Source organism: Dermacentor variabilis, chromosome 3 (genome assembly GCF_050947875.1).
Source record: "Dermacentor variabilis isolate Ectoservices chromosome 3, ASM5094787v1, whole genome shotgun sequence".
Classification (NCBI taxonomy): domain Eukaryota; kingdom Metazoa; phylum Arthropoda; class Arachnida; order Ixodida; family Ixodidae; genus Dermacentor; species Dermacentor variabilis.
This window is the reverse complement of record NC_134570.1, coordinates 187,124,257-187,136,839: the sequence shown is the minus strand read 5'-3', so window position 1 is coordinate 187,136,839 and position 12,583 is coordinate 187,124,257. Positions and strand designations below refer to the sequence as shown.

General features: G+C 47.1%; 1 pseudogene; it reads right to left on the bottom strand.

The window, feature by feature from the left end:
* Positions 1-353: 353 nt before the first annotated feature.
* LOC142574948 (uncharacterized) lies at positions 354-3,220 on the bottom strand (annotated as a pseudogene).
* Positions 3,221-12,583: the final 9,363 nt, after the last annotated feature.

Below are 12,583 nucleotides of genomic sequence, written 5' to 3'. Positions count from 1 at the left end.
GGCTTGTGTAGAATCCTGGCCAGATGGTTGTGTTGGTGGCCCTTGGTCTTCGTTTCGTCGAGGAGGTGCCGCAGCGTGTTCCACGTATTGCCCCTGTGCATCTGTCCGTCGGCTTCGTTGCAGGCCTTGTTCCACTGTTGGGTGCATAGCATCCTGCAGTGGACCTCGATCTGCCTGTTGAGCTTGGCGATCTTCTTTCTGAGACTTCGGTTGGTTCGTCGCTTCTGCCACCTCGTCTTTATGAACTGCTTGGCTTCTATCAGGTGGGCCAGCCGACTGTCCATCTTGTCTATCCGTTCGTCCGTCTCCAGCTCTTTGGTGGCTCCTTCCGTCGTCTAAATGACGTTGGCTGCCTATTGCTCGATGTCTCTAATGTCCAGTTGCACCTCGGGTAGCGCCTGTCCAGAGGCGTCCCCGTCCGTACCGCGATGCTTCCTTATGCCGGTGTTACCTTGGCCTTGGAGCGGTACGACGACCTCCATGATGTAGTGATCGCTGCCCAGCTCTTGGTCCATGTTTCTCCATTTCGATTCTCTCGATCCTCCGTCGGTTTTGACGAAGGTAAGGCCCGGAGTGGCGTCTCTCGTAACCGATGTGCCGATCCTGGTGAGAAAGGCGGGATCCGTGATTAGGTTCAGTCCCACGTCGGTGGCGTTTTGCATCAGCTCTCCCCTTGACTGTCGTTCTGTGGTAGCCCCAGTCTTGGCTCGGCGCGTTAGAGTCTCCACACACCACGAGCGTATTGCTCCCCGCGACCTAACTCGCCTTGTGGAATAGTGCCTTGAACTTCTGTTGTCCGTGGGACGGATTGCTGTAGACGTTCACCAGGAAAGTGCTCGCCTTCCTCTTCTCGGCCGTATTACTTCCGCCGTCCAGTGTTCGACGGCGCTTCTGCCGGTCATTTCGTGTTCCATGAAGGTGATCCCATTCCTAACGAAGGTGCAGACCCCTCTTCCCTTGCCCTTGGACGTGTCCCTTTTGCTCGGCGGGCTGTCGTGCGACCGGTAGCCCGGTAGTCTCGGCGTCTCTTCGCTGTGTGTTTCTTGAATCATTATAACGTCTGGGTTCCTCGTTAGTTGCTGCAAGTGTTGCTGCAGCACCGCTCTCTTGCCGCTAAAGCCGTTGCAGTTCCAGTGCCAGACCAAGAGGTCTCTCACTGGCCGTGTGGATGCTGCTGTACGTGGTGTCCCGTCCATGATTGCTGCAGTTTGGCAATGATCTGTGCTTCCATACCTTGCATTTGTGCCTGTATCTGCGTCTGCAGCTGTGCTTGCATCTGCGCCATCATTATCTGGATCGTGCTCTGTATGTCCGTTGTAATCTGCTGAACCGTTTGCGCGAGCGCACTGAGGGGTTCGTTGGTTACATTGCTGGTCGCCCTTGTGCACTGAATTTAGCTCATTAAATCACATGCTCTGGCAGTGCCCTGTGTTACAGGATTTTAAAACAGAAGAAGACTGGACGAAGGCCATCACAGACCCGAGAGAGGACGTCCAGCTCCTGGCTGCCCAGAGGGCGCGTGAACGAGCGGAGAGGCATGGCCTCTCTGTTCCGACATGGGACTAGCCAACGGCTGGGTAGGGACCTGCAGGCCCCCGCTTAGCTCCTCAGGACCCCAATAAAGTCGTTTGCTGCTGCTGCTGGTCGCCTCAACACGGTCGAGTCTGTCGTCCTGCTTTTCGATTCTCTCCATTATCTTTCGTTCCTTGGCGCCCTCTATGGCTCTCCTTTTGGGAGCCGGTGCCGCCGCTATCGTGGCTATCGGGTCCACCTCGAGCTCTGGTTCGTCCTCGGTTATCTCTTCTTGTTTCCTCTCTTGTGCGGGCTTCGGCAGCAGCTGCTGCTGTTGCTGCTTCGCAATTAATGTGGTTAACTTCTCGTTGACTTCCTTGATGGTTGCGTCCTGTTCAGCGATTCTCCGCTTTAGCTTCTCGTTCGCGTCTCTCAGATCTTTTACCACCCCGTTGTCTTCTTGGATCTTCTTCGCGGCGTTTTGCGCCGGTGGTTGTCTCTTCTCTGCAATGTTTGCCTTGGCTGCGTCGGCCGAGGCGACTCTCTCCCTCGACTGCGATGGTCTGCGGCGGCTGGCACTCCTGCCTCCCTTGCTGTTGTCCCTCTTGCGGCTGCTGTCGCGCTGCCTCGATTCCACGCGGGGTGTCTCGGCAGACGGCGCTCGCAGCGGCGGAAAGCTTTCCGGATCCGGTTGTTGCTGCATGGCTCCCATGTTGCGTTACCATTGCCGCTTTTTGACCACGTACGGCATCTTGTACTTGTTTTTGCATTCCCTCTCGCCCATTGGATGCTGTCCCCCGCAGAGCTTGCACTTGGGCTTGAATTCGCGTTTGTGATCCTCGCTGGGGTCACGATTCCGCAGCCGAAGCACACTCTGGTGTTGGGATTCGGGCATGCGTCTCTTCTATGGCCGACCTTGCCGCATCGTCTGCACAGTGGTTCCGGTAAAGCCCACACCTGTATAATATCGAGCCATACTTGACGTAGTTCGGTACTTTCTGTCTGCGAAGAGTACTATCACCGTGGTTGTATTGCCGATTCTGTGCGCCTACACCGCTAGGGGCTTGCACGGGTTCACGATGTTTTAGGCTATCTCCTCCAGGGTGTCGTCTACGGCTGTGCCTCGGATGACTCCCTTGACCGTGCCGTCCGGCGCCGTTCGGTAGGCGCTGACTTCGTATGTCTTGCCTCCTGTGTTAAGGGCTTTCACCTTAGAGTACAGCGTGGCATGCCTCTCGTCCGGCGTGCTGACCAAGATGATATTTTGTTGCATGTTCGTGCAGATGGTGTCTGGTTTGGCTTCTTCCTTCGTTACTCGAGCCGCCGTCATGACGGCCGACATAATTATTGAAACCTCAGTTCTTGCTACGTTGAGACATCCACGGGGTCTCATGACTATCTTGGTGTCTTCTTTCGGCATGTCTATCGGTATCCTCGCCGCTTTCGTTACCGAGGCTGCAACTCTCTTAGCAAAGCTGGCCCTAGTCTTGGGTCTAGACTGGCGAGTAATGGCGGCGGACTCACCGTTTTCCTTGCCGGCCATGATCTGCTTGATGCGCTTGCCGGAGGCCGACCAGCCTTCGGCTTCTTCCGGTGTAATGTACTCTCCGTGAACTTCAATGCACGTGCGCCCGCCGAGACTGCCGATGCTCGGCGCTGACGCCCTGTTGTCTCCCATTCACGTGGCCACTTCCATTTCGGACGCCATCTTGGTCGTACTCGTCGCGGGGTTAGGCCTAGCGGCCGCGCCCATCGCCACCGGTGGCCGCACTCGTGGTAGGCCTACGTTAGGCTTAGCGAAAAGTCCGCACCGCACCAGAGAAAAGTCCTAGTAAATCGAGAGAATCACGTACCGCTTGGTCAAAACTTGTACCGGTCGATGCCCCGCACTTTCGCGCACACTTTGGTGCCAATTATATCGTGGTAACAGTAAACTAACACTGCGTTAATTGGCATAATTGCAGGAGCCGATGAGAAGCACGCCCTCTCCCGTCGGCGACCACAGCGCCACCTCTTTCTTCTTTCTGTATTTTTTTTTGTTGTGCGCGGGCGTGTTTTGTGTATATTTGGTTTTGCAGGACAGCAGGGGCGTTCTTTCGCGCGATGTGCTTGAGCATGTGCAACCGTCTTGGATGTCAAATTTTTATAGCTTGAAATGGTAGTTGAGAAGTGGCAACACTACTAGGCATTAATTGTTTTACTGTGTGTGCATTGGTATCGTGAATATTTATTTGGACAGTGAGTGAATATTTATTTAGGACAGTGATAGCGTGGCCACGTGGTTGTACACGTGCGACCACTTGGCGTACCTTACGTCTGTACGGCATTTATTGCCACTAAAACATTGGAGATAATTACTTTGCGGCATTGTAAGGATTTAGATACTCTGCGTATCGGCTTTTGCTGGAAGGCACGTGCTCTGAAAGCTTCGGCGTTTGCATAGAAAAAGCTAACTGCAACACATGGCAAGAATGACGGCAAAACGGGTATTTATCGGTGGTTCCCTCAAGGTAGACCAGGGGAGGGATGACAATAAACAAGAAATGAAGTCAATTGTTATACGCTGTCATGTCGGTGCTAGGCTAAAGAAAATGGTGGATTTCCAGCATGAGCTTGTGAAACACGTCAAATAGCTAAAAAATGATCTAAATATGGAGCGTGATGCACGGAAGGCGGGGGAAGAAACACTTCATGTAGCCGAGGAAAAGTTGAACGGGGCCGCCACCTGGGAGCGAAAATGGTAGTGACAATGCACCGCCATCTACTGGCGTGACAGGAGAGAGCGTGTCATCAAAGCACGTGGAATGCACGCGATATGTGGAGGGGATAGCTGGAAAGAGCGACACCTACCTTGATGCGGCCATAAAGGGAAAGCAGGAACGCAGGGGTTAATGCTCCTTGTCAAGACCAAATCACACAGAAAAGGATGATAAAAGGAAACAGGAAGAGGCATCGGCAGTAGAAGAGAGTGAAAGGGTGATTATCGCCAGCGACTAATACCTGGCTAGCTGCTCAGAGGCAATTGTGAAGCGGGTGAAAGATGGCAAAAGAGTGGTGGTAGGAACATTTCCAGAACAGACATTGGGCGCTTTGAAGGAGTGAACAAAAACTCACTCGCGGAAAATTGCCACTGACGCAACTTTCTCGTAGTAGCAGGTGCGCTAAATGACGTCCTACACAAAACAGGACAGGACTAGCCCATCGTTTTGCGAAGGGGGTAGACAACTTGCGCGAGCTATCCCGTCAGGTGTAGATCATGGTGTACATGGTGCCAGAGGTGCCTGTACGTGACAATAACGTAAAAAGAGCCGTAGTGGCTGCTAATGCTGCTATATAGACAATGAGGCGAGATAAAGGCTTCGAGTTGTCGAAGTAAACCAAGGACTGGGAAGCTGTGGTGGTTTTTAACCAGACGGGATCAACTTCAACTACAAGCTTGGACGAGAAGAGGGCTGGTGACTTAGTGGTCACTCGGTTGGTTTATTTAGGGGCCCGCGGGTGCTCAGGATGCCAGTGCAGGTAGTAATGAAGAACATCCCATAGGGGAACCTCCGAACCTCATCGCCCTCTATAACAGAAAAAGGAGGAAAATGCGAAAGAGAACTCGCCATGCAATAAGCTACATAAACATGCAGGACGGCCGAAGAAAGGAAATCTGGGTAGAGTTTGAGGAGCAGTTAAAGAGAGAAGAAATATGCGGTAACAGAATCGCACCTTAGAGACTGGGAAGAGCCGCCAGTGATTGAGAATAAGTTTGGGAAGGGTGCAACAGAACTAAATCGGAAGGAAAGGGAGGGGTCGTCGGAGTGCTCATCCATCAGGGAGCCAAGTGGAAAAGAGTAAATTCAAAATGTCCATAGCATCTTTGTTTATCAGGCACAATGACTGGAAAGAAAACTTGGCTGGGCGAAACTTATTTTTTGGACCGGAATTAATTGCACAGAGAAGAATCAAGAGTTAGTGTAATGCCTAAGTGCTGATATAAGGGGTGATATGATGCCGAAATTACCCTATTAGGTGACATGAATGCCCACATACAGGATCTACATGGCTATACCGACAACAATGGGAAGTCAGTGTGAGTCAGTCTCCCCTCGCTCGGACGAGAAGTAAAGTACATAGGATGATGATGAAGATGATGAAGATTTTTGTGAGCAACATAACCTCATTATCGTAAATACAGTGTCTAAGTGTGATGGGTGGACCACGTGGGAATTGGGAAACCTGCAATGAACCATTGACTAGTGTCTGATGACCGAAGGAATTCATGATAACTTGAGAGAAATGGTCATTGATGAGGAAGGGTGTAGCAGCATAGGGAGTGCCAATAAACGAATCATTTTGAATGTGTGATATGTAGTTCGGAAAGAGAGCAAGGAGTGCAAAATAGCTAGTCCAAATTTGAATGCTGAACAAATAACAAATATAGTCACCACAGTCGAGGAAGAACTTTGCAAACGGTCACGTAAACAGTGGGAATATAGTGAGCTTCTAAATGTAATAACGACAGAATTACGGAAAGAGAAACAACATGTTCGTTGGAAAGGAAAACAGAAACGACAGAAAGGATCCCGCGAATACAGCAAGGGAGAAAGAAAGCGCAGTTGCCGCAGGATGAAGTAGCCAGAAAATGTGAAATATACCGGGAGAAGAAATCTATGTTTCAAATACTGGTGCAAGCAAAGATAAAAAGTGAAATGGAATGTTGGTTCTCAAAAATACGTTAGAAAGAGAAGGCCGCACCAAGAATATTGTGGAGACACATAAAATTATTAGGCAGGATGTCAACAAAAATGCAAAAACATATCCTAGACGAAGATGGAAACGAACTGGAAGGGGAAGCGGCATTAAATTACATCCGAAAAGTAACAGCCTAATCTTTTAAAAGCAATGACGAGGTTGTAGTTGAGGAATAAAGGGGGCATAAGTGAAAACCAGATAGAAAAGAAGCTGGTGCTGTCAAATTTCAACTGAAAGAAATCCGAAGAGAAAAATCTGAAACGCACAGCCACGGGATGAGATGAGGTTCCCGTTAGGCTCAATAATGAACTAGAACCAAAAAGTAAACAAGCTCTGTTTAAAGCAGGAAAAAAAGTCTGAAAGATAGACAAACACCACATACTTGGCGACAAAGTGGAATGAATTTTACTTATCAAGGTAAGATGGAGAAAGATGGAATGAACTCGTATAGACCGTTGGCCATTACATCTGTAATATACTGGTTAGCAATGCAGGCAGTTAAAGCTTCAAGCATGGGTAGATAATGACGGAATTTTGGGAGAACTTCAGAATCGCTTCTGAATACGCAGGAGTTTGGATGATAACTTATTTGTCCTTACTCCATGTATTGAAATATCGACAATTGAAAGGAGCCGTTGTAAGTGGTCTTTTTAGACAATACAGGAGCGTATGACTACGTAGACCACACCATTTTTGGGACATTCTTTAAAGGGAAAGCTTAAGCGACGGTTGTCTTCAGATTTTGAGATTGATTTACCAAGAAAATACCATTTCCCTTGAATGGGAAGACGTGAGGAGCTGATATCAGCAAGAAACAGAGGCAGGGATGCCCTGTATCTCCACTGTTTTTTATGATGTACATGGTGAGGATGGAGAGGGCGCTAGAAGGAAGTAATATCGGCTTTAATCTCTAACACAAACAGGCGGGTACAGTATTAAGCAGTAGTTCCCAGGTTGCTAGCGAACAAGCAAAGTGATATGCAATGTCTTTCTTATATCTATTTACAGGAAGGCAATGAGTTAGGTCTGAAATTTGGCGTTAAAAGACAGGTGTTAGGGTATTCAATGAAAACAGCGAACAGACGGTGGCAATACACGGGCAGGAAATACCGCACGTAATAGAATATAGATACCTTGGTATATTAACAAATGAAGACCATAGATATATGGAAATACAGGAAAAAACAATACCAATAAAAACGAACAGAAATGCGACCATAATGAAACACAGAGTGCTATGGGAATACAATACTAAGAGGTACTCCGGAGTATGTAGAAACATGTAGTAGTTCCAGTACTGATATTTGGAAATGCGGTTGTTTGCTTTAAATAAGGGATACAATGAGGACTCGATGGGAACCAAAGGTCAGTGGGACGCCTCGCATTGGGCGCTCACGGGAAGACTACAAATGAAGCTGTGTGGGGTCATATGGGCTTGGACAAGTGAAGTGAGGGAAGCTCATAGTAAAATAAAATATGAAGAAATACTGAGGAATATGGAAGAAATCAAACGGGCTGGGAGAGTTTTCAAATATTTGTACAGGAATAACATTGATTCGCAGTGGAGGAAAGGAACTGGGAAGCTTACCAGCAAGTATGCGGCCTGTAAGGTGAGCAACACAGCAACAAAGAACGTCAAGCGGAAACTCAGAGTGGCCGAGATAATCTCATTCGTGGCGGGAATGAAAAAAAAAAACCTGCCATGAGTAACTAACTAAGAAAAAGAAACGAAATCAGGAAAGAAACCATTTATGATAACTCAAAGGGAGAAGCTCATTACTTTTCGAAGCGAGATCAAGATGCCTTAGAACACGCACTTCTAAAGCGAGATATAAGAAGGAACAAGAAACATGTGCTTGCTGCGGTAAAGCTAGGGAAACTATAGAGTACGTTTCATTAGTAAGTTAAGACGTCTACCCAGCGGTCGATTTAGGCACCACTGGCCTCCTTGAAGCTCTTGGGTTCAGCGAGAGTAGGGGGAAAGTCAACATATCCGCAATAGATATTAGTATGAGGCGATTGGAAGATTGGTGGACGAAAAGGAGGGGAACCACAAGGAACCGAGGCGCACATAAACAAACTTCGCAAGAGGGCTTCAGAAACGTTGGTTATGGGAATTCATCGCGGTTTTTGTTCCTTTTTTACTTTTTTAATATAGGCAGGACATGAAGCAATAAAATAACAAGAGCTTGGTGGCGCAACCCACCACCCCGGTCCAAAGGGCACGCTGATAACATCCATCCATCCATCCATCCACCCACCATCGCCACCCGGAGGGACGGACGGACGTCCGGCCGTCCGTCCGTCCGTCCGTCCACCCACCAGCAAGAAAGCTGCGGTTGCCGGGAAGCGTGACAAGCAGTCAGGGATCTTTGAAGGCTATCGCATTCCAATCTTAAAGACGCAGCTTAAACGTCTTCCTAATTTTGGCGTCTCAGATGCTGAGCCCTATAGATCATTTTTTTTTGCGTTTGTCAATTTGAAGTATGTGTAGTGCCTTTAATGGTAGTGCTTTAAGTATGTCCGTTGAATAGTGACATCATTTGCGAATACAAGGGCAAGAAATATAACGAGTGTTTTGTAAGCTTATATGGAGAACGTATATTCAGGCCATGGAAAATATTGAGAAATTACCTGTATTCAGTTTCATGAACTGTAAATTTAGTTATCGAAAAACTACATGATTCTTGCAGAAGGAAAAAAGCAAATGAAAGCTCACCGAAAGCAACTTCGCACCACTATGGGTAGAATCTATACATGACGGTTTTATAGCTTTTTCCAATGAGCTACAGGAACGGCTGTCCCTGTGTCAAATTTCGCGGGAATTCGTACACATATATTTAAGCCTAACCTTGTGATTATCGCAAAGCATAACTAACTGCTGGGGTGGCGGATTCTGAATAGCTTTTAAGGCGCGAGCGTCACATGATATTACGGCCAGAGCAAAAAAATTCGACGGTAATTAGGACATCATGGCGTGAGCCTGTATCCGCGTTCTGTGTGTACAAAGGTTTTTAATTTTTTTAGATTTTTGCAATGGTGTAAAAATAGCCTGTTGCGGATAACATAATTGTTGGCCTTGACCTGGATTATTCATAGAAGCGGACATTACCTGCACTAGAAATCTAAACACATATTCAAGTAATTAGCAAAAATTCATTAATTATTTTCTGAATGAATTACTTTACGGCACACATTGCAACTTACAAATTGAAGCTGGTTGGTTTGCAAAGTGTATCCGCTTGGAACGAGGTTCCAGAATGACGCTGGTTTCTAAATATGCACCATCGAACTTGCCGTAAAAATGCACTGTTGTTTCGGTTACTTTTTTTAACAAAACGCTCTTTTGTGCATTGGAGCACAAAAGTATCTGGAACGCCAGGTATTTCGTTCCATACTTTGGGAAATTATACCTCGAAACTGGTATCTTCTTGGAAATTCATTTCAAGTGCCTATATTTTGCAAGCTCACCGGCTATAATTTACAATTTGCGATATGTCCCGTAATCTAATTAAGAAGTTAATTACTGAATTTTTCTTCATTAGTTCCTGATGTGCTTCAATTTCTCATGCAAGATATGTCCGTGTCTTCGAGGGACCCAGCTCAAGAACAAGTATTTTGCTATTTGCCACAGGGGATTTTTAAAAGTTCTATAAAACTTAAATATGATCAGCCTGTAAATAGAAAAACTACACACAACAGTAAGAAGGACGTCACGAGAATAGGCTGTTTCATCATCAGCGAATACACTGAGAAACCAACCGTAATGATCTAAATTATCACAAGGCAGTTTGTGGTCATGAGCAATGCCATAAAACGTTACTTAAGCATCGCAAATAAAAAAAAATAACTTCCACCCCCACCGCACGAGAAGTGTCGACGGTAATGAGATGACGTTGAATCAATATAGTGACCCATCCAAATTCGACCACAGAAAGAAGTTGTGTAAGACGCGTGTGCTGCAGCGAAACTTTTCTTTCGTGCTTCCCTGGAACATGCTGAAGTAAAACTCTTGCTTGGGCTAGTTGGTTCATGCTTGAAGTACTAAAGGCAAGGCGCAGAAGACCAGGACTCAGGAAGAAGAACACAAACGACCGGATCGGCGCCGGTCCTGTCATTTGTGTTCTTCTTTCTGAGTCCTGGTCTTCTGCGCCTTGCCTTTACTACTTCCCAGGAACATTCCCTGGCTGCTGCCATGAAGTTCACAACGGGCTTCCGAAATTGACGGCATGCCGTTGTGTGCGAGCGCGGAGAAACGCGTCATGCGACAGCAAGATCCCATCTCGCGTTTCTTTCTGGACACTGCAGAGATGTTCGCACGTGACCTCCGAGATGAGAAGCGCATCGCGCTGGTACCTGCTACCGCTGAGAATTGTTCCCTCGCTTGCCGCACGCTCAGTGACACATATTCAGTCATTCCAGTTGGCGAGAGGTTTATTGAAGAGCGGCACCCGCACAGTGCATTCGTGGCACAGCTCGATAAAGCAATATCGTGAAAGGCTTTCATTTAAAGTGGCACATACTCAGTGCTTTTGTGGCACCGGCTTCCAAGACATCGGGTTGATGTCCCTGAGGAACCCTTGTTATGTGGGTTCCATTCCGCTCAGCATCGGATAAATTTAAGGGATCCTCATCGTCGTTGTAGAGCCCGTGGCACATGGTGAGTGACACGTACCTAGTTACCAAAATTGCCGTCAAATACGTTCAGTGAAGGGCGGCACATGCGCAATGACCGAAGTCGTCATCAAATGGCTCATCGAAGACCAGCACGGACCGAGTGGCAGACACCGAGTGCTCCTAGTCAGCGTCAAAAATTTTTTTTGAACAGCCGTCTCTACCCAGCGCCCATCTACACTGACGCATGTTGGCATGAAGAAGGTTCATTCAAGAGCGGCACGTATGTACGCATAGGCAAATACTCAAAGAACCAAGCGGGTGCGATGCTGGGCTTCAAACTCTGATACCTCAGCACAGCAGCCTGAAGCACTAACCATGCGACCACGCACTACCACGGACTCTGCAAGGCGGGAAAACGGCAACAAACATATTCCCCGGAAAGTGTGTGAAGAATATCCTAAGAATTCTAATGTATTAATGTGGCCGCGAATCGGAGCTGTATTGCACTCTGCGACGGACCCCACCAACGCTCGACGGTTTTCCAGCATGCGTCCTGAGAGAAAGAGATTCAGTGAAAACAGGCGCTGAAAAGCAGTGAGGTTAAGTAGGATAAATGTCCTGTTGGCTACTTTGCACACGCGGATTGGGTAAGGGTAGAAAAGATGAGAAAATAAGAGAAAGAAAGCGGCGGCCTCTAAAACAAATGGCTATGGACCCCAAAAGACAAGCCGGGCAAGTGAATTTCGAGACCCTTGGCGTAACTAAATATGTGTAGCTAAATATGTCCTTCAACTGACAACATCAGCCACCCAGTATGCGTTACTGGGTGTGTGCTCATCCTTGCCCAATGCCACTTAGTACTTAGGCACCCGAATAGAGCAGAGCAATAGGCAAGAAGAAGAGAAACCGGCAACAGATGCAACAGAGGGTGAGATTTCATGATTTCATGATTACATCAACACACGGGTGGTGTGGCTCTCTCATCCGCTGTACTCATTCTGCGAAGAGCACATTTCAATAGTCCTTATTCCCAACAACAATCCGGGAATGAAACTCACTGCCGTGAGACATGGAACAGACTCCCCTAGTACATGTGACCAGTTCCCTACTTCGATACTTCGGGACACATAACCAGGTACTTAAATACTAGTTCTTCCAAAATGGCCTTGCGTTCACAGCTGTTTCCGCAATGTAATGCTCACTGGTTCTCTGTATTACACGTCTCTGTATATGGCGTTATTCATAATGCAGCTACTGTGTATAATGTGTATACTACCATGTTGGTTTGCTGGTGTTTCTTTTTCTTTCCGTGTCTTGCGGTATTCCTCTTAATTTGCTGTCGCTTCATATTGTTTTTGTGTGAATCGGGCTTTGTTCGCCAATGTAAAGTTTCAAATTAACGTTTGCTTTGTTTTGTGCTAAGACTGAGGCTTTATGCTTGTATTTTTTGGACAGATTGTTTACCACCCTTTAAGGCCCGACAAGGCTAAATGGTATTAATGAATGAAATAAACTAACGAACCCACTTTTTTGTTCTTTCGGCGATTCGCAAATGAATGAAAAACATTTTATACGCAATATTTAAACTAATGAAGATGAATTTTCAAATTTCAGAAATTTCAACTCTCGGTGCTTCCTTCTGTGGGCAATGTCACAAGAATACACGCTCAGCCATTAAGGATTTATAATTGTTTCAAAGAGATTTGCTAGTTCA